This window comes from Saccopteryx leptura, chromosome 1 (genome assembly GCF_036850995.1).
Source record: "Saccopteryx leptura isolate mSacLep1 chromosome 1, mSacLep1_pri_phased_curated, whole genome shotgun sequence".
NCBI classification, from domain to species: domain Eukaryota; kingdom Metazoa; phylum Chordata; class Mammalia; order Chiroptera; family Emballonuridae; genus Saccopteryx; species Saccopteryx leptura.
In genome coordinates this window covers 62,011,732-62,035,300 of record NC_089503.1, presented here as the reverse complement: position 1 = coordinate 62,035,300, position 23,569 = coordinate 62,011,732, and the positions used below count along the sequence as shown (strand labels likewise).

At 37.8% G+C, this 23,569-nt stretch overlaps 1 protein-coding gene and 1 pseudogene across 1 annotated transcript in view; one reads left to right on the top strand and one right to left on the bottom strand.

Moving 5' to 3' along the window:
• Positions 1-23,569, bottom strand: part of ACER3 (alkaline ceramidase 3) — a 141,025-nt gene that overhangs the window by 100,197 nt on the left and 17,259 nt on the right. The window lies entirely within an intron of this gene.
• On the top strand, positions 14,042-14,423 carry LOC136388889 (small ribosomal subunit protein uS8 pseudogene; annotated as a pseudogene).

Genomic DNA, 23,569 nt, shown 5'->3' with positions numbered 1-23,569 from the left:
ATAATCCCCTTCAGGATTGCAACAAAAAAAAGAAAATACTTAGGAATAAACATAACAAAGAATGTAAAGGACTTATATAATGAAAACTATAAACCATTGTTAAGGGAAATCGAAAAAGATAAAATGAGATGGAAGAATATACCTTGTTCTTGGCTAGGAAGAATAAATATAATCAAGATGGCTATATTACCCAAAGCAATATACAAATTTAATGCAATTCCCATCAAACTTCCAATGACGTTTTTTAAAGAAATAGAGCAAAAAATCATCAGATTTATATGGAACTATAAAAAACCCCGAATAGCCAAAGCAATCCTAAAGAAAAAGAATGAAGCTGGGGGCATTACAATACCTGACTTCAAACTATATTATAGGGCCACGACAATCAAAACAGCATGATATTGGCAGAAAAATAGACAATCAGACCAATGGAACAGAATAGAAAGTCCAGAAATAAAACCACATATATATAGTCAAATAATTTTTGATAAAGGGGCCAACAACACACAATGGAGAAAAGAAAGCCTCTTCAATAAATGGTGCTGGGAAAACTGGAAAGCCACATGCAAAAGAATGAAACTGGACTACAGTCTCTCCCCCTGTACAAAAATTAACTCAAAATGGATCAAAGATCTAAACATAAGACCTGAAACAATTAAGTACATAGAAGAAGACATAGGTACTCAACTCATGGACCTGGGTTTTAAAGAGCATTTTATGAATTTGATTCCACAGGCAAGAGAAGTGAAGGCAAAAATTAATGAATGGGACTACATCAGACTAAGAAGTTTTTGCTCAGCAAGAGAAACTGATAACAAAATAAACAGAAAGCCAACTAAATGGGAAATGATATTTTCAAACAACAGCTCAGATAAGGGCCTAATATCCAAAATATACAAAGAACTCATAAAACTCAACAACAAACAAACAATCCAATAAAAAAATGGGAAGAGGATATGAACAGACACTTCTCCCAGGAAGAAATACAAATGACCAACAGATATATGAAAAGATGCTCATCTTCTTTAGCTATTAGAGAAATGCAAATCAAAACGGCAATGAGATACCACCTCACACCTGTTCGATTAGCTGTTATTAGCAAGACAGGTAATAGCAAATGTTGGAGAGGCTGTGGAGAAAAAGGAATCCTCATACACTGTTGGTGGGAATGTAAAGTAGTACAACCATTATGGAAGAAAGTATGGTGGTTCCTCAAAAAACTGAAAATAGAACTACCTTATGACCCAGCAATCCCTCTACTGGGTATATATCCCAAAAACTCAGAAACATTGATACGTAAAGACACATGCAGCCCCATGTTTATTGCAGCATTGTTCACAGTGGCCAGGACATGGAAACAACCAAAAAGCCCATCAATAGATGACTGGATAAAGAAGATGTGGCACATATACACTATGGAATACTACTCAGCCATAAGAAATGATGACATCAGAACATTTACAGCTAAATGGTGGGATCTTGATAACATGATACGAAGTGAAATAAGTAAATCAGAAAAAACCAGGAACTGTATTATTCCATACGTAGGTGGGACATAATAGTGAAACTAAGAGACATTGATAAGAGTGTGGTGGTTGGGGGGGGGGGCGCGGGGAGGGGGGAATGGGAGAGGGAAAGGGGGTGGGGAGGGGCACAAAGAAAACAAGATAGAAGGTGACAGAAGACAATCTGACTTTGGGTGGTGGGTATGCAACATAATTGAACGACAAGATAACCTGGACTTGTTATCTTTGAATATATGTATCCTGATTTATTGATGTCACGCCATTAAAAAAATAAAATTATTAAAAAAAAAAAAAAAAAAAGTGATAAACATGCCTGACCAGGTGGTGGTGCAGTGGATAGAGTGTCAGAGGGATGCTGAGGACCCAGGTTCAAAACCCCGAGGTCGCCAGCTTGAGCATGGAGGTCACTGGCTTGAGCATGGGATCATAGACATGACCCCATCGGCACTGACTTGAAGCTCAAGGTCACTGGCTTAAAGCCCGAGGTCACTGGCTTGAGCAAGGGGTCACTGGCTTGGCTGGCGCCCCCTGGTCAAGGCACAATGAGAAAGCAATCAATGAACAACTAAAGTAATGAACAACTAAAGTGCTGCAACTATGAGTTGATGCTTCTCAGCTTTCTTCCTTCCTGTCTGTTCTGTCTGCTCTGCTCTCTTTCTCTGTCTAAAAAAAAAAAAAAAAAAAGTGATAAACACAAGTTTAGTTAAATTTGACAAATATTTATTAAGTATCTCTATGGACAAGATACTGAGGTAGGAAATAGGAAAAAAAGTTAATAAGTAAATAATCCTGATTTCTGTCCTAAGTAAGTATATTTACAATTTTGTAGGGAAAATAGACAGGTAAACAACTCACAGGAAGAATGGCAGGACCAGGCCCTGGCCGGTTGGCTCAGTGGTAGAGCGTCAGCCTGGCGTGCAGAAGTCCCGGGTTCGATTCCCGGCCAGGGCACACAGTAGAAGCGCCCATCTGCTTCTCCACCCCTCCCCCCCTCCTTCCTCTCTGTCTCTCTCTTCCCCTCCCGCAGCCGAGGCTCCATTGGAGCAAATATGGCCCGGGCGCTGGGGATGGCTCCTTGGCCTCTGCTTTGGTCACGACAGAGAGACGCCCAGAGGGGCAGAGCACCCTGGTGGGCGTGCCGGGTGGATCCCGGTCGGGCACATGCGGGAGTCTGTCTGACTGTCTCTCCCCGTTTCCAGCTTCAGAAAAAAAGAAAAAGAAAAAAAAAAAAGAATGGCAGGACCGAACAGCATAAACAACATACTTAGGAGAGGGAGGGAACCCACGAGCGGCTTCGCTAAAGTAGTGATAAGAAAGATTTTTGTCACTACTAATAGAGGAGTTATTCTATTTTCTTTGGCACACATATATTGGCTTGGCTTCAAAAAATTATTTAATTTATGAAAACTGTTTTTTACATTATTTTAAAAAACATACACTTTCAATGTATTGCAAGTGAGTCATAACAAAAAAATAATTTAAAACCACATATTATAAAAATAAAAACATTCATATTAAATCTAAGATGATGTACAATTTTAGGTTTGGGAAGAAAGGCCAAGTACGCAGTGGTAAAGAGATACATAAGAGAAGAACTTGGGAGCTCTATTATCAGTTATTACCCAGGTAAGCTCTATCCTAACAAGATGGAAATTATAGAGGAGTAAAAGACTCACAGCAAAAAGAATATTATGCTGATTTGAAGACAGTTTAAGGGTGAGAGCTGAACAGTGAGAATAAACAGTTAATAGGCATGACAGAGAAAACATGAGTCAAAAAAAAAAAAAGGGATGGTCTTAAACTCCCTGGAGAAATATTTGATGAAATGAAGATTTCAAATTTATTCAAAGTTTCCAAACCAGGCTCAGGATAAAGAAGCATTACTGAAATAACAAAATTAAAAAATAATTATTTTAATAATCCCTACTTCCTCTTCATTTTTACTGAAATTTTTGTAGGGCCCAACTCAATTAAGTTTTGCCTAATCACCCTACTGAAAATGATCACGCCCAGCCCTAGCCAGTTGCGGATTGAGTGTCAGTCCTGCATGAGGAAGTCCCGGGTTCTATCCCCGGTCAGGGCACACATGAGAAGCGACCACTGGCTTGTCTTCCCCTCCATCTCTCCCTTCTATCTCTCTCCCCTCTCACAGACAGTGATTCGGTTGGTATGAGCATCAGCCAGAGCAGGGGTCGGGAACCTATGGCTTGCGAGCCAGATGTGGCTCTTTTGATGGCTGCATCTGGCTCGCAGACAAATCTTTAATAAAAAAAATAATAATGTTAAAAATATAAAACATTCTCATGTATTACAATCCACTCATTTCCTACCACTCACATTCATGGCTGCGGGTGGCTGGAGCCAATCACAGCTGTCCTCCGGGACAACACCAAATTTTTATTGGATAATGCATAACATACACGGGTCATTGTATGGCTCTCACAGAACTACATTTTAAAATATGAGGCGTTCATGGCTCTCTCAGCCAAAAAGGTTCCCAACCCCTGAGCCAGAGCATCAACCCCAGACACATGGGTTGTGGGGGAGATAGGGGAGCACGGGAAGGGGGTTCCCAACTGGGGTACATGCAAGAATCTGTCTCTATCTCCCCCCTCCTCTCACCTAAGAAAAAAAGAAAATGATCACTCTCTCTTCTGAGAGCACTTAATGTTCTAACCTCTCATCTGGTACTTAACACAGATTGCCTTGCACAGATAATACTTTTTTCACTAAATCATAATATAAATGGCCTGACCAGGCAGTGGCACAGTGGACAGAGTGTTGGACTGGGACGCAGAGGACCCTGGATCAAAACCATGAGGTCGCCGACTTGAGCATGGGCTCACCAGCTTAAGCACCAAATCGCCGGCTTGAGTGTGGAATCATAGACATGACCCCATGGTCACTGACTTGAGCCCAAAGGTTGCTGGCTTGAAGCCCAAGGTCATTGGCTTGAGCCCAAGGTTGCTGGTTTGAGCAAGGGGTCACTCACTCTGCTGTAGCCCCCCATCAAGGTACATATGAGAAAGCAATCAGTGAACAACTAAGGAGCCACAACAAAGAATTGATGCTTCTCATCTCTCTCCCTTCCTGTCTGTCTGTCCGTATCTAACCCTCTCTCTGTCTCTCTCTGTTTCTGTCAAAAAAAAAAAAAAAAAAAAAAAAAAAAAAAAAATATATATATATATATATATATATATATATATATATATATATATATATAAATGTCTTATCTACTTAAGTTAAACAATATCAAAGAGGCAACTATAGAAACAGGGATATCACCACACCAACAGCATATCTATTAGAAACAAATTAACTAAATAACACAGGTCTCAAAATAAATTCATTTGAAATAGTGTCTAGTGAGTTATAATCTATACAAAGACTTTCAAGTGCAGAAACAATAACCAAATAGCAATACAAGAGTCGCTAGATCGGAATCATTGGTATTTCTCATAAGAGCTGGTTTCTGACCCAATCTATCATAATGGATGTTTGTTTCCTGAATGTGTACCTCAGAATATAGCACCATTAGGGGAGGAGAGCCTTTAAAGTTGCTAGAGGAGCTCTACTTTTATTTATTTATTTATTTATTTATTTATTTATTTATTTATTTATTTAAGTGAGTGAGAGAGGGACAGAAAGAGAGAGAAAGGGTAAGAAGGATCAGCTCGTAGTCGCTTACTTTCATTTCCAATGTACAATGAGCTTCTCAGACATGCCTTGACAAGAGGCTGTGCCAGTGTCCCCTTGCTCAAACCAGTGACCTTGGGCTTTTCATGCCAGTGACCTTTGAGTTCAAGCTGGCGAGCTTTGGGATCCTGTGGACGATTTCACTGCTCAAGCCAGTAATACCATACTGATAAGCCTGCACTCCAAGCCAGAGACCTTGGGTTTAGAACCGGAGACCTCAGCATTTGGATCAATGTTTTATCCACTGAGCCACCACCACTTAGGCTCATTTTTTTATTCATTGATTTGAGAGAAAGAGGAAGGGTTGGCGAGAAATATTGATTTGTTGTTCCTCTTACTTATGCATTCATTGGTTGATTCTTATAAGTGCCCTGACCAGGAATGGATCCTGCAACTTTAGAGTATTGGGATGATGCTTTAACCAAATGAGCTGTCCAGCCAGGGTTGGAGAAGCTTTTAATAACTAGGATATTAAACTGGCCATAATATAAGAATAATATAACAAACATCTACCCCCTAGAATTGCTCACTGTTTACATTTTATGCCTCCATCAAGCTTTTTTTTAATAAAGAAAATAAATTACAGATAAAGTCAAGGTCACCCATCTCTCCAGTCCAATTCCCCTTTACACTTTTCCAGAGGTAATGGCTAGTGTTAATTTGGTATGCTTTACTATAGTTTATTTAAAATTTATTTTACAGCCTGACCTGTGGTGGCACAGTGGATAAAGTGTCGACCTGGAAATGCTGAGGTCGCCAGTTCGAAACCCTGGGCTTGCCTGGTCAAGGCACATATGGGAGATGATGCTTCCAGCTCTTCCCCCTTCTCTCTCTCTGTTTCTCTCTCTCCCCTCTAAAAATGAATAAATAAAATTTAAAAAATAAAAAAATAAAAAAAATTAAAAAAAAATTATTTTACGTATATTGTCCATAAACATAAAGTTTTGCTTTGCTGTGTTTTTTACTTTTTATCTGAATAGGATAACACTATATATATATATCATTATTCAAATAGTTTCTATCAATAAAAATTATAATTGATAGATGCACCAGATAGTCTAATTCATTCTTTCAACTGCTCTCACAAGAATATACCAAACTATATTTATTTATTCCCATACCAATGGACCGTCTAGGTTGTTTACTATATTTTCTTATTACTGAAAGTAATCAATCAATACCTGCTGACTGATTCAAAATGCTCTACAATAGGAAATTACTTTCTAATAAAATGAGAAAAGTTGTTTTCACAAGGAAAACCCATGTAAACATAACATCAATAAAAATAATACAACTTACCATAAAGTTAACAGAAAAGGGTATTAACTAATTAACCCTTGGCTTGGTATAATTGATGAAAATTTCACAGAAGAGATAGTATTTGGTGTGCCTTAAGTATGAATAGGAATTAGACAAGTTCAGAGAATGGTATTTGGGGTAGAGATAATACAGAATGTACAAAAGCAAGTAACACAGTGTGCCCAGGAAGCCATGAGAAGTAACTTATGTCTAGGGGGCAAGTTGTCTGGGGAGATAAAGCTACTAAGATAAACATAGATAACATGTTTGTGATCTCCCTACCAAACTGTAAAAAATTTGAACTCCAACCCAGGAAGTAAAGGAAAGCAAATAAGGCAGAGGAATGATAAAGACAAGTAACTTTAAGATAAGTTTGATAAACTGGAGATGGAAGAACGGGCAAAATAGGTTACTGCAATAGTACAAAGAAGTGATGATGAGGGATTGAACTAAGATGGCTGTGAGACACGCAAGAGGAAAGAGAAAGTAAGAATTTGACTAATCTTCCATGATGAAAGAATATATTCCCAAATGGTATTCCCAAATGGTTATGCAAAAGACAACCAAAAGCATGTTAAACTATGTAATTATCATTCAGCTGAAAACTAATAAAATGTCAGAAGTGTTAAGAAAGTTACCTGCTTTCTTTCCCCAGGAGAGAATAACTTTAAATATGCAGGGCCGTCATCATAAATATTCCCTAAATAGATTTTTCATTATAAATAGGTGCTAAGCATGGTGTTTGGCACATAGTAAGTACCAATAAATATGAGCTGCTATATTAATACTGTTGTTATAAATATTATCTAAAGTCACAAAAGGAACTAATTCTCCCTAAAAATCTGTATATTCTTTAACTAACACATAGTGGTTCCTTCTTGAAATCTTGGCATGAGTTCTCAAAATTTAAATCTTCCCAGCTGACTAGGGCATAAGGAATTTCATCAGATCTAATTGTTGAAAGGGTTGTTAAATACAAGAGTAAATACAAAAATCTTTTTAGCAGTAGTAGGGAGGTTACCAATAAGGATTCTAAACATGTCTGTGCCCCCCCATTGAATAGGGCCCATTATATGAACTAATAAATTTTATCTTTTTTCCTAAAATATACTCTATTAAAAGCCCTCTACAAAGTAGCAGAATTCAAAAAGTTAAATGTTAAATATTGTGTGCAAGTAGAGAAATCTTTTTAGTAGGTTAGAGCACAGTTCTCAAACTGTGGTCTGTGGACCTTTTCAGGGGTTCTTGAGTTCAAAACTATTTTGTAATACTGAGAGTTATTTACCTTATGCACTCCACTGACATTTGCAATGACGGCACAGAAGCAATGATGGCTACAACTGCCGGTACCTTTGCACAAATCAGGGCAGAAACAAGCAAACTATACTATAGTTATTGTATTCTTCCCCACCACCATACTTTCCGTTTTTTAAAAAACCAACTAACAATGCCTTTGATGAATCCTTTTATTTTGAAGTCTTTTAACAGTGCCTTTTATTTTGATTAAAATAAAAATTACTATTAAATCTCAACTCTTGAGTGCACATCTTACTATTCTCTGTCAGAACTGGGAATTTTTACAAAGAACTTCTTCTATACACTGAAATATGACGCTTGTCTCAAGGAAAAGCATTTGTGTGACTGTTTTGAGTTGTGATCTCCACTAGCTGCTTTTCCCATGAAATGCCATTTTTCTTAAAAGAAAAAGTGATTATTCATTTTGGGCATTTGGAAGACATTTTCCTACAAATGGGTACAGGGGGACTGCCACTTTAAGAAAAATAATTGACTATTTTTATCAATACAATTCAAGCTTCTGAGCAAAAATTAGAATTGTAAAAAACTTGCATCTACTACTGTGAGTTTGATATCTTCTCAATACTTAAAAGACTTTCTTGATGAAATCAGAGGTGTTCTTTAATAAATGTGATCTTTTGATATTATATTATCATATAAAGAAATATGTCAACATCCAGAAGACTGCATCAACAGTGAACTGTATTTTCTATGATTGATGCATGATACTATAAAGTCATGCATGGATAAAAGTCCATTTGAGGCCCTGGCCGGTTGGCTCAGCGGTAGAGCGTCGGCCTAGCGTGCGGAGGACCCAGGTTCGATTCCCGGCCAGGGCACATAGGAGAAGCGCCCATTTGCTTCTCCACCCCTCCGCCGCACTTTCCTCTCTGTCTCTCTCTTCCCCTCCCGCAGCCAAGGCTCCATTGGAGCAAAGATGGCCCGGGCGCTGGAGATGGCTCTGTGGCCTCTGCCTCAGGCGCTAGAGTGGCTCTGGTCGCAATATGGCGACGCCCAGGATGGGCAGAGCATCGCCCCCTGGTGGGCAGAGCGTCGCCCCTGGTGGGCGTGCCGGGTGGATCCCGGTCGGGCGCATGCGGGAGTCTGTCTGACTGTCTCTCCCCGTTTCCAGCTTCAGAAAAATGAAAAAAAAAAAAAAAAAAAAAAAAAAAAAGTCCATTTGAAGTGCAAGACAGACCAACAGATTTTAATGTAACATAGTATGAAAAGTTCAATGATATGGTTTCAGATTCCACATTTCAATTAACCTTAAGACTGCCACTTGTAAGTTTTTCATATACTATCAAAGAAGAACATCAATAATTAATTATCTGAAAAGGCAGTTATTAAAGTAGTTCTTCCTTTTCCAATGACATAAGACTGTATAAAGCCTGATTTTTTATTTTTTTATGTTTGGGGACAGAGACAGAGAGACAGAGAGAGGGACAGACGGACAGACAGACAAGAAGAAAGAGAGGAGAATCATCAATTCTTCATTGTGGCACCTTAGTTGTTCATTGATTGCTTTCTCATATGTGCCTTGAACGGAGGAGTGGGGGGTGGGGGTGTAGAGCAGAGTGAGTGACCCCTTGCTCAAGCCAGCGACCTTGGGCTCAAGCTGGTGAGCCTTCCTCAAACCAGATGAGCCTGCACATAAGCTGGCAACCTTGAGGTTTCAAACCTGGGTCTTCTGAGTCCCAGTCTGATGCTCTATCCACTGTGCCACCACCTGGTCAGGCAAGCCTGATTTTCTATACACACTTCAATCAAACCAATATATTATAACAGATCAAATGCAGAAGCAGATGTGAGCATCCAGATGATTTCTACTAAGCCAGACAATAAAGACTTCCAAAATGTAAACAATGCCACTCTTATCATTAAATTTTGTTTGTTTTAGTTATTTTCCATAAAATTATATTATCTGTGTTAACATGCAATGAATTTATTATTTTAAATTAATTAAAACAAATAGTTAAAATCTTTTTCTCAGCTACTTTCTAATATGGTCAATACCAATAGACAAAACACATATAAATAAATTGGGGGTTCTCAATTTTTAAGAGTGGGGAAAAGTCCTGAAGGCAAAATGTTTGTGAAAAAGGGAGCAGAGCAGTCTACCACAGGGTCAGGCCAATCTTTTATTCAAAAAAAGCCAAAATTAAAGAGTGGAAGGCGGGGTCTCCTTTAGCAAAGTTACAATAATGCATCCCTGTCTCAAAGATTTACACTTGGTGGATTAGTAGTGAGAAAGCCTGAAGGCGGGATTCCGTGAATCTCTCCTGATGCCCTTTAACCAGGATATGGGGGGTGGGAGGGAGAGAATAATGTTTCATGAAAATCCTAGATGCAGCACCAGAATCTTGGGCTTTATTCTAATAGTTAGGATCCAATGGACAGTATATGTGTAAAAGATGTTTCAAGAATTCAAGCATTTAAAAGCAATAAACCTTTTGCAGAAAAGGGACTGACAGGGAATGAATTTTCAGGATTTGCCCTTTGGCCTAATGGCAAGCCACAGTCATAATGTGAAGCTAACCTCCAGAGATAAAATCTTTTTTGCCTGAGGAACCAGCACTGGAGACCAGCGCAACCACTCTATCTGACAGAGAGGGGAGAAACACAAATGGGAGGGGGCCAGAAAAAGGGAGTTCCTAAATTCTCTGTATGAACTCTGCCTACCTCACACTAGACCTCTAAATCATGCACAAAGCCAACTCAAAGCAGCTTGCAACTACGGTTGAGGAAGTGAGCATACTTCTAATATGGCAACTATTGATAGACACAGCCTACATAAATAAAATCTCTTTGAGGTTCTCAATTAAATTTTCAGAGTATAAGAGGTTCCAAAACCAAATTGTCTAAAACAGGTCTGCATGTATCCTAATATCTACAAGATAAAATTGAGACTTGCTAAGATGTCACATAAGAACTTTAATAATCTGTTCCTAAATCTCTCTTCCATTACCACCATGCATTCTATGCACAAGAACAAAAGATTATCCATTTTATTATTTATAAATTTGAGCACACTATTCCCTACTTTAGGTATCTGATAATTAAATTTAGTAAATATAAAATAAATGCCTATTTGGCCAGGCACTTGTGCTAGACATTGGAAGATGCTATTCATTTAATATCATCTAAATTTAACTTTTTCAATGAAGCTTTAAAAAAATAAAAAAGAAGTCACCCAGAAACCTTTACAAAGTTAGTTGCTCACTCCTCTAAATCCCAATACTACCACTTTGTTGAGTTTCTTTTTTTTTTCTTCACTAATCTATGACCTCTCTGGCTGTCTAGGATGATGTTTTACTTCTCTTGGTTCCGAAAGCATAGCATATACCTTGTGCACAGATGGTGCTTCACACATAATTGTGTAGGGCAGAGTCAATTTATAGGGGAACTGGGAAAGCTCCATCCTTATTTCTGGGGACCTCTGGATATCTGGCTCTTGTACAAGATAAAGTCATATAGATTTATGATGTGCTGTTTAAAATTCAGCTTGTGAACCAGTTTGTTTATTGATGGTTTTCACAAATAGAACCGGCTGGCCAGCTTGACTTGACTACGTATCCAGAGCAACATAAGAATACGCCACTGGGAACTTCTTAGGCTCTCCTAAACACAAGATTTATCACATAGATCTTGGTGGCTCAATCCATAGATGAAGTAGACCAAGTGTGAATTAGGACCCTAAGGAATTTTCCTTTGATATCCCACATACCCTCAATGCTTGCCAGCCCTTTTTCTTTTGTGGCACCATATCCTTTTCCTTTACATAAAAGCCTTAGATTAATAATGATCTTACAGAGACTTGTGAGTCCTTTTAAATATCTAAACTTGTGAAATATTCACAATAATATTTTCTATACATTTTCATGAATGAAAAAAATAAGTTACACGGCCCAGCTCACATCCTTGTCAAATCTTAACAAAATTTTGTACATTTTCTACTGTTTTATGGCTTATAAATACTTCACATCCATTAACACTGAATTCCTGCCTGACCAGGAGGTGGGACAGTGAATAGAGCATCAGACTGGGACGTGGAGGATCCAGGTCCAAAACCCCAAGGTTGCCAGCTTGAGCACAGACTAACCAGCTTGAGCGTGGGATAGCTGGCTTGAGCATGGGATCATAGACATGACCCCATGGTTCCTGGTTTGAGCCGAAAGGTCACTGGCTTGAACTCAAGTTTGCTGGCTTGAGCCCAAGGATGCTGGCTTGAGCAAGGGGTCACTCATTCTGCTAGAGCCCCCTGTTCAAGGCACATATGAGAAAGCAATCAATGAACAACTAAGGTGCCACAACAAAGAACTGGTGCTTCTCATCACTCTCCCTTCCTGTCTGTCTGTCCCTATCTGTCCCTCTCTCTGTCTCTCTCTCTCTGTCTCTGTCACAAAAAACAAACAAACAAACAAACAAAAAACCACTGAACTCCCAAAGTAAGCTTGTAAAGGGTGTATATCCCATTTACTAGAGAAATTCAGGCTCAAAAGATTAAATGGGCCCTGGCCAGTTAGTGCAGTTGGTTAGAGCATTGTCCCAAATGCCAAACTTGTAGGTTCAAGGCAGGACAAGAGTGAACCAGTGAATGCCTAAGAGGAACAACAAATCGATGTCTCTCTCTCCCTTCCACTCTCTCTAAGATCAAATTTAAAATATAAAAAATGAAAAGATAAAAAAAAAAAAAAAAAAGGAATATGATTAAATGACTTGTCCACAGTTGCTCAACCAGTAACGGACAGAACTGGACCCAAGCCTATCAGTTATACCAGGCTGCCTCCAAAGTCTACAGCAGGGGTCCCCAAACTACGGCCCCGCAGGCCACATGCGGCCCCCTGAGGCCATTTATCCGGCCCCCACCGCACTTCTGGAAGGGGCACCTCTTTCATTGGTGGTCAGTGAGAGGAGCATAGTTCCCATTGAAATACTGGTCAGTTGGTTGATTTAAATTTACTTGTTCTTTATTTTAAATATTGTATTTGTTCCCATTTTGTTTTTTTTACTTTAAAATAAGATCTGTGCAGTGTGCATAGGGATTTGTTCATAGTTTTTTTTATAGTCTGGCCCTCCAATGGTCTGAGGGACAGTGAACTGGCCCCCTGTGTAAAAAGTTTGGGGACCCCTGGTCTACAGCAATTACACGCTTCTGCTATAATTACAAGGTTTAATATAATATCTCTGTATCCTGATGAGACTTATTGAAGAAAGTCACAAAGGCATCTGTATCCATCTATTTATTAAAGAGTTTAATTGTAATATATAATTTTCAAGTCAAGAGGTTGAACATATTCATTTCTTCACTTCACAAATATAAGCCCCTATTATGGGGCTTAGGTACTGTGTTAGGGAGAGCTTACAGTTTTCATGAAAAAGTGAGACATTTTAAAGCAGAAAAATTAATGTTTTTTCAGCTCATGGATGAAAATTTAATTGCATGATCTGACATTTTAATTTTATTTATTTTAGAGAGGAGAGAGAGAGAGAGAGAGAAAGAAAGAAAGGGAGAAAAAAAATAGAGAGAGAGAGAGAAGTGGGGAGGAGCAGAAAGCATCTACTCCCATATGTGCCTTGATCAGGGAAGTCAGGGTTTCAAAACAGTGACCTCAGCATTCCACGTGGATGCTTTATCCACTGTACCACCACAGGTCAGGCCTGACCTGACATTTTAAATTCTTAAGAAAGCTATTAACAAACATTTACATAGTACTTTAAAGTGTATAAAGTTATTACTTTATTTAATTTGATCCTCAAAACAAACCTATTCCAAAAGCCAACTTCAAAGCTAAGGAAAGTGAAAGTCAAAATTAACTAATTTGTCCTAATATATACAAGATCACACAGCATGTACAAGGCCATGTCAGGATTCAAGCACAAGGTACTAATCTACAGTCTTTCAACTTTGTAAATAAATTCTCTTATTCATGTGTTGATTTGGATTTAAATGTCCTGTTTCATTTTTTGTTTAAAAATTTCCACAAAATTAAAATAATTAAGTAAAACATTTGCTTATTTTATCATAATAATTATTAATAACTTAGAATTTTAAAGTTAAATATAGTAATTTAAATATCTTAGTGATTTTATTCTCTTTCTAACTGATGGTTATAAATGTTTCTTAAACATTTGTTGAATTCCATATTTTTAACCTGATAATTTCAAACAGTTTTTTGACCTGTCCTCTTTCCGCCATCTTTCCATGCCACCATAATGGTGGCATGAATGTCCTGGCTGAAGCTCTCAAGAGTATCAGTAAGGTCGAAAAGAGAGGCAAATTCCAGGTTCTCATTTTTGTGTTCCAAAGTCATCGTCTGCTTTCTAATCGTGATGATGAAGCATAGTTATATGAGCAAATTTGAAATTATTGATGACCACAGAGCTGAGGAAATTGTTGTGAACCTCACAAGCAGGTTAAACAAGTGTGAAGTAATCAGCCTTGGATTTGATGTGCAACTCAAAGCTCCAGAAAAATGGCAGAACAACCTATTTCCATCCTATCAGTTTGGTTTCATTGTATTGACAACCTCAGCAGGCATCAAGGACCATGAAGAAGCAAGATGAAAACACACAGGAGGAAAAATCCTGGGATTCTTTTTCTAGGGATGTAATACAGATATGCAAATAAAATGTTGCAAAGGAAAAAGAAAAACAGTTTTTGGCAAATAAAAATCATTCATATCATTTAGTCAGCCTCCAGATCAATATAAATAATGAAAAATAATTAAACTTAATTTGTATTTTCTAAACATGGAATTCTTTTAGAAAATAGATAATTAAGTAGTTGTTCATGTTTAGCAGCATCTCATTCTTTAACAATGTAAGCAACTAAATATTTGCTTCAAAAAAACACATTAAGTAAAAAATATGTTTATGAATTTATTTCATTTAACTTTAATTCTTAAACAGTTGTTTAAATTAGGTCAAATTCCTAGTTCCACCCGAATCCTTTGGGCCAAGTGCCCCTGGACCAAAACATTTCTCCAGGGAACTTGCTCTCCACGTGTCAGCTTTTAAAGGTCTGAAAAAAAAGACTGCTTTAAATAAAACCAAAGAAAATGAGATAGTTCAGCAAAAAACATGTATGTCCACAGCAAACAGAGGTTTCTCTGTGATCCAACTAAAATAGCAGTTTGTTACACCCACACTCATATACAACTGAAATATTTCCCATTGACCTTTAATCTAAATACTGAATTTCTAGTTTTTAAGCTTGTTTTAATTTTATTTAAAAATTGAAGAGAATAAAGGTGAAAAAATTACAAATTAAATAATAAAAAATAAAGCAGAAGAGTATTAACATCTATTGTTTATATGCCTAAAGCTGTTAGTGACTTTATTTACTTTATTAAATGCATAGGAAGAATTAACATCATTAAAATGTCCACACTACTCAAAGACTTCAAACCATAAAAACCCAGAAGAGCCAGACTGGTCGTAGCCCAGTGGGTAGAGCGTTAACCTGGGACACTGAGGTCCCAGGTTCAAAACCCCAAGGTCACCGGCTTCAGCAATGGGTCATTGGCTTGAGCATGGGGTCATCAACATGATCCCATGGTTGCTGGTTTGAGTCCAAGATCGTTGGCTTGAGCAAGGGATCACTGGCTTGGCTGGAGCCCCCAGGTCAAGGTATGTATGAGAAGCAATCAATGAAGAACTAAAGTGATGCAACTATCAATACAAGTCAATGCTTCTCATCTCTCTCCCTTCATATCTATCTCTTTCCCTGTCCCTCTCTCTCTTTTGCTTAAAAAAAAATACAAGATGAAAACATGGGCAGTATAATCTAGTAAAAGGTGAAAAATTTATGCGATCTGAAGAGAAACCAGAGTATTGGCAGTATAATCTAGGACATCTATTACAGCAGTATTTTTTCTGACATGTCATCCCAGGCAAGGGAAACAAACAAATGGTACTACATTGTTGGTACTACAATGGTACTACAACTAAAAAGTTTTTGCAAAGGAAACCATCAACAAAATAACAAGACAACTCACTGAATGAAAGAACATATTAGTCAATGATACATCTGGTAAGGGGTTAATATACAAAATTTATAAATAACTTATAGAATTTAGCACCAAAAAAACAAACAATCCAATTAGCCTGGCTGGTGGTAGTGCAGTGGATAGAGCATCAGCTTGGGATGCTGAGGTCAGAGATTAGAAACCCCAAGGGTACCTGCTTGAGCATGGGCTCATCCAGCTTGGATGCAGGATTGCCAGCTTGAGCACAGGATCATCAACATGATCCTGAAGTCACTGGCTTAAGCCCAAGGTGGCTGACTTGAGTAAGGGATCACCTGCTTGGCTGGGGCCCCCCCGGTCAAGGCACATATGAGAAGCAATCAAAGAACAACTAAACTACAAGTTGATGCTTCTCAACTCTCTCTCCATCCTCTCTCCCTCTCCCTTCCTGTCTCTCTGCCTCTCTCTCTCTCTCTCTCTCTCAAAAAAAAAGGCAAAGGACCTGAATAGACACTCTCCAAAGAAGAAATATAGATGGCCAGTAGATATGAAAATATGCTTGAGGTCACTAATCATCAAATAAATGCAAATTAAAATCACAATGAGATATCACCTCACACCTGTCAGAATGTCCAGCATCAATAAATCAACAAACAAGAGTTGGTGAGGGTGTGGAGAAAAGAGAACCCTAGTACACTATTAGTGAGAATGCAGGTTGGTACGGCCACTGTGGAAAACAGTTTGGAGGTTCTTCAAAAAATTAAACATGAAACTGCCTTATAATCTAGTAATTCCACCTCTGGTAATATATCTGAAGAAAACTGAAACATCGATTCAAAAATATATATGCACCCCTATGTTCATTGCAGCCTCATTTATAACAGCCAAGATTTGGAAGCAGTTCAACGCCCATCAGTAGATGAGAGATAAAATAGTTCTGTCACATTTACACAATGGAATACTACTTGGGTGTAAAAAAAAAAGAAGAGAATATATCTTCTGCGACAGCATGGATGGATCCGGAGCACATTATTTTAAGTGAAATAAGCTAAAGACAAATACCATATGATTTCACTTATATGTGTAATCTAACAAACAAAACTAACTCATAGATACAGAAAACAGTATGGTCAATACCAGAGGGAAAGGAAAGGAGGTAGAAGAAAGTAAAGGGACCCTGACCAGACAGTGGCACAATGGATAGAGCGTCGGCCTGGAGTGCTTAGGATCCAGGATCAAAACCCCCAAGGTCACCATCTTGAGCACAGGCTCATAGGCATGACCTCATGGTCGCTGGCTTGAGCAAGGGGTCACTGGCTTGGCTACAGCCCCGTGGTCAAGGCACATATGAAAAAGCAGTCAATGAACTAAGGTGCCACAACTATGAGTTGATGCTTCTCATCTCTCTCCCTTCCTGTCTGTCTGTCCCCATCTGTCCCCTGTCCCTCACAAAATAAAAAGGGAGAGATAAATGGTGATGGAGGAGACTTGACTTGGAGTGGTGAATATACAATACAATAGACAAATGATGTATTATTATAGAATTGTACGTCTGAAGCCTATATAATTTTATTAACCAATGTCACCCCAATAAATTCAATAAAAATAAAAAAAATTAAGAGTATGAAAATGAAAAAATTATACAAATTAAATTTTTGCCTGACCTGTGTTGGCACAGTGGATCAAGTGTCAACCTGAAATGCTGAGGTGGCCTGTTCAAAACCCCAGGTTTGCCTGGTCAAAGCACATAGGATGCTTCCTGCTCTTCCCTCCCTTCTTTCTCTCTCTGTCTCTCTTTCTCTCAATTTCCCCTCTCTAAAATGAATAAATACAATCTTAATAAAAAATGCAGAAAAAAATTTTTTTAAAGTAAAGCAGAAGAGTACTAATATAGGGTGGGGCAAAAATAGGTTTACAGTTGTTCATATGGAAAATAACATAATAACTAATAAATAATAATATAAAAATAAACTGTTTCACATACAACTGTAAACCTACTTTAAACTGTAAATCATATAGGCAACTATAGTTGTGAGTACACGGAAGTGTTTATTTATTATTTATTTGATTTTAGAGAAAGAGGAGGGGAGAGAGGAAGGAGAAAGAGAGATTTGTTGTTCCACTCAAATGCATTTATTGGTTGATTCTTGAATGTGCCCTGATGGGGACAAGCCACAACCTTGGCATATAGGGACAACACTCTAACCAAGATAACCGGCCAGTGCTGAGGTCACCGGTTCGAAACCCTGGGCTTGCCTGGTCAAGGCACATATGGGAGTTGATGCTTCCAGCTCCTCCCCCCTGTCTCCCTCTACTCTCTCTCTCTCTCACTCTGTCTCTCTCTCTCCCCTCTCTAAAATGAATAAATAAAATTTTAAAAAAAATTAAAAAAAAAAAAAAAAGATAACCGGCCAGGGTCAAGTTCATTCTTGTATTATTATTTATTAATTATTCTATTATTTATTTGTATTACAACTGTAAACTGTAAAAAAAATTTACAACTGTAAACTGTAAATTGAATTCCTACTGTGTGCCAAGCACTCTTGGTACAATATGATACAAATGGGAACACAATGACATAAATAAATAATATAAAACAGTTATATAGGAGTTGAGGGAGCCCAGAATAAGAAGCAAGTCTATTTGGAAGAATCAGGGAAGGCTTCAAGGAGAAAGTAATATTTCAGCTGGGCCTATAAAAGGTTGAGGTTGAATAGGAGTAACTGAAATTATAGATATCAATCCTTGTATGTGGAGTTGGGGGAACAGAGTGTGGGGGGGTGGAAGTAGGGGATTAAAATCCCGATTCCATAAAAAAACCACTTGCAGGTTTTTTCATAAAGAGGAGCTTCTCCAAAGCTACCACATTTCCCCATGTATAAGACATACTTTTTTTGGAAAAATTTGGGGTCTGAAAACTGGGTGTGTCTTATACAGTGGTTGTAGATTTTTTAACTTGCATTTCCCGCTTTTTCCCCCCAGCTTGTTTTTGCGCTCATTGTTGAAGACAGTGATTCATCATCAGACACAGATTAGGACAAGCTAATGGATGGGAGTTTTGACAGTGATGAGGAGTTGTATGAATTTTAAGATGAATAAAACTTGAGTTCAATAACTTTATGTAATACATTTTTTTTTCAAATTTTGGGCCCCAAAATTAAGGTGCGTCTTATACATGGGGAAATACGTTACTTTATAATACTAAAAGAATCACAGTGATAATATGCAAAGCCAGACTGTATCAACAGCTAAAGAAATTAAGCCCTCCACCATCAGATTCCAGTTTTCTTGTCAGGTCCAGCTCATTTTTACGATCTCATTGCCCACTATTTTTCACCCTCCACTCTCCCATTAACCTTTTTTTTTTGCAGTGAAGTCAGGGAGACAGATAGGGACAGATAGATACAAAGGGAGAGAGAGATGAGAATTATCAACTCTTCGTTTGTGGCATCTTAGTTGTTCATTGATTGCTTTCTCATATGTGCTTTCTCGACCAGGGGGCTACAGCAGAGTGAGTGACCCCTTGCTCAAGCCAGCGACCTTGGGCTCAAGCCAGTGACCATGAGGTCAAGTCTATGATCTCATGCTCAAGCCAGCAACCCCGTGTTCAAGCTGGTGAGTTCACACTCTAGCTGGATGACCCTGCGCTCAAGCTGGCAACCTCAGAGTTTTGAACCTGGATCCTCTGTGTCCCAGTCTGGTGCTCTCCCCACTGCACCACCACTTGGTCAGGCCCTATTAACCTTTCTATTCAAGACTAACTTATCATTCATCTCCCATTTTCAAAGCCTGTCTTTGTTTTCATTATATTTATATATAATACCTGTGGCTCTCTTACAAAACTCTACTAATTCTTCAAAGTCCTGCTCAACAGTCACCTCTTCAATGGTTTCACTAATGTTAAGACAAAAATCAATTTTTCCCTTTTCTATTTTCTGATGCCCTTGTTCACATCATTATTCAGAGCATCATTACTGCTTTACAGGTAATGACTAATTTGTGTTTTCTCTGCCAGATTCTACTTTTCTGAGAGTAAACGGTAGCATTAACTTCCTCATGCTCTCAGAGCACTACACTTGGTACAGAGCTCTCAGCAGACTCTGGAATTAGTATTCATTATGTGCCATGGGGATTATTTTACTCGCATGTGCCACAGTTACCTCATACATAAAACCTAAAACATCAAATTCCTTGCAGTTCCAAAAAATTGCAGGAACATTTTATGACATACTTCCAGGACCATTTTGACCATGAAAATATAGTCAGAAGTACTAAATTGATATTTAAGATAGAAAACTTGGTGATAGGTTAAAATTAAAAAGGTAGAAAAGTACCATGCAAATACAAGCACAAGAAAGCTGTATAGTTACATTAATGTCAGACAAAATAGACTTTAGAATTTAGGATATTGCCTGAGCAGGCGGTGGCACAGTGGATAGAGCAAAGGACTAGGATGCAGAGAACCCAGGTTCAAAACTCTGAGATCACTGGATTGAGCATGGGCTCACTAGCTTGAGTGCAGGGTCACTGGCTTGAGCGTGGGATCATGGACATGACCCCATGGTCACTAGCTTGAAGCCCAAGGTCGCTGGCTTGAGCCCAAGATTGCTGGCTTAAACAAAGGGTCACTAGCTATGCTAGAGCATCCAGTCAGGGCACATATGGAAAAGCAATCATTGAACAACTAAGGTGCCACAACAAAGAACTGATGCTAATCATCTCTCTCCCTTCCTGTCTGTCTGTCTCTATCTGAACCTCTCTCTGACTCTGACTCTGTCAAAAAAAAAAAAAAAAAAAAATTAAGATACTGCCACTGAAATAAGAAGACATTTCATAATGATAAAATGTTAATACTTTAAGTTTATATGACATTCTTAAAGTATAGATGCCTAAAAATCAGCATTGAAACATACAAAGAACAAAGAAGATATACAAAAAAATATACTAGTGTATTTGGTGATTCCAATACTCTTCTTAATTAGTCAAAGCAAACAGAAATATCAATAAATATACAGAAGACAGGAACAAAACTATAAATCAGTTTGACCTGACTGACATAGAATAATACATGCATACACAACAGAATATATATTCTTTTCATGCGCATATGGACCATTCACCAACTAAAACATATGAAGAGCCATAAAACCAGCCAATACATTTTTAAAATTTTATATTAAAAATGTATTCTCTAAATATAATGAAATTAAACCAGAAATCAAAAACAAAAACATACCTTTAAAATACCAAATATTTAGAAATTAGAGCCAAGCCAGTGGTGGCGCAATAGATAAAAAGCATTGACCTGGAACAATGAGGTAGCCAGTTCAATACCTTGGGCTTGCTGAGTCAAAGCATATATGACAAGCAATCAATGAACAACTAAAGTGAAGCAATTATAAGTCGATACTTTTCATACCCCCTCCTCTCTCTGTAAAATTATTAAATAAAATCTTTGAAAAAAAAAGTTAAACAATACAATTCTACATAACCCATAGCTTACTTCTTCTTTTCCTGCGATTTCTTCTTTAACTTATAAGTTATTTAGAAGAAATTGCAGGAAAAATAGAAATAAATCATACAAAATTTGTGGTATAGCAATAAAAAGTGCTAAGAAGCCTGACCAGGCGGTGGTGCAGGGAATAGAGCGTTGGACTGGGATGCAGAGGACCCAGGTTCGAGACCCCGAGGTTGCCAGCTTGAGTGCGGGCTCATCTGGTTTAAGCAAAGCTCACCAGCTTGGACCCAAGGTCGTTGGCTAGAGCAAGGGGTTACTCAGTCTGCTGTAGCCCCACGGTCAAGGCACATATGAGAAAGCAATCAATGAACAACTAAGGTGTCGCAACAAAAAACTAATGATTGACTTCTCAGCTCTCTCTGTTCCTGACTGTCTGTTTCTATCTATCCCTCCCTCTGACTCTCTCTCTGTCTCTGTAAAAAATAAAAATAAGAAAAAAAAGTGCTAAGAAAAAAACTTATAACTTTAAATCCTTCTCTTAAAAAGAAAGGTCTTGCCCAACCTGTGGTGGTACAGGGAATAGAGCACTAACCCAGAACGTTGAGGTTGCCAGTTCAAAACCTGGGGCCTGCCTGGTCTAGGCACATATAAGAAGCAATCAATGAACAACTAAAGTAAAGTAATTATGAGCTGATGCTTCTCACTCCCTCTTTCCTCCTCTTTCTAAAATCAATAAATAATTTTTTAATTAAAAAAGATAAAAAGGTCTAAAATTAGTATTCTAAACTTCTACCTAATAAAACTTTTTAAAAAATTGAATAAAAATAACAAAGAAAAAAGTAGAGAAAATTAACAAAGACACAAGCTGTTCCTCTGAAATGATTAAAATTCAAAAACCATTAGGATGATTAATCAACAAAAAAGAGAGAATACATAAATTACCAGTATCAGGAATCAGCTCAGATGCTACAGACATTAAAAGAACTATAAGGAAATATAAGAAATAATTTTATGTCAATAAATTCAGAAACTTAAATGAAATGAACAAAGTTCTTGAAAATACAACCTATAAAAACTGATGCAAGAAACCTAATGAAAAACAAACTTACAGACAAGTATCTCCCATGAACAAAGATGCAAAAATCCTAAATACTGGCAAATCAAACATAAATAAATATATATAATGATACCTCATGTCCAAAAGGCCAGGGAAGCAAAGTTGGCTCAACATAAAAAAATAAAAAAAATCAATCATTTAATCATATTAATAGAACAGACAAAATAATGTGATCACTTCATAGATACAGAGTAACATTTGACAAAATTCAATACCCAATAATGATAAAATTTAGTAAGTCAAGAAAAGAAAAGAATTTCCTCATACGAAGGATATCTACAAAAAACCTACAGCTAACATCATACCTAATAATGAAATATTGAGTGTTTTCCCCCTTTGATCAAGAAAATGCAAGGATTTCCACTCTACCACTTGTACTCAACATTGTAGTGAAAGGTACTAGCCAATGTAACAAGGCAAGAAAAAAATAAATGCATAAAGATCAGAAAGGAAAAAGTGAAACTTTCTATTCACAGATTACATGATTGTTTACTTAGTAACAAAAAATAAATCTAATAGGTGAATTTAACAAACTAGAAGATTAAAGAAGGATAAAAACAATTTTATATCTCTATGCTAGCAGCAATTAGAAAAATGAAATATTAAAAATACTATTTATAAGAGCATCAAAAATCATAAAATACTTAGAAATAAATTTAACAAGATGTTTAAGACCTGTACAGGGAAAACCATAAAACAGAAAAATTAAAGGAAACCTAAATAGAGAAATTTACCATGTTGGATTATAAGACTCATATTTTTAAGATAAGATGTCTGTTCTCCCCAAACTGGGATTATGATCAGGGTGTAATACAATGCCAATCATAATCCCAATAGACTTTTTTTTCCTTAAGTGAGAAGCACCAAGGCAGAGAGAAAGACTCCCACATGTGCCCCAACTGGGATCCACCCAGCAAGCCCCTTATGGGATGATGCTCTGCCCATCTGGCAGCCCTTGCCCTATTGCTCCACAACCAAGCTATTTTAGTGCCTGAGGTGAGGCGATGAAGCCATCCTCAGCACGCTGGGCCAACTTGCTCCAACCAAGCCATGGTTGCAGGCGGGGAAGAGAGAGAGAGAGAGAGAGAGAAAGAGAGAGAGAAAAGGGAGAGGGGGAAGGATGTAGAAGTAGATGGTTGCTTCTCCTGTGTGCCCTGACTGGGAATCAAACCTTGGACATCAACACTACAGGCTGATGTTCTAACGC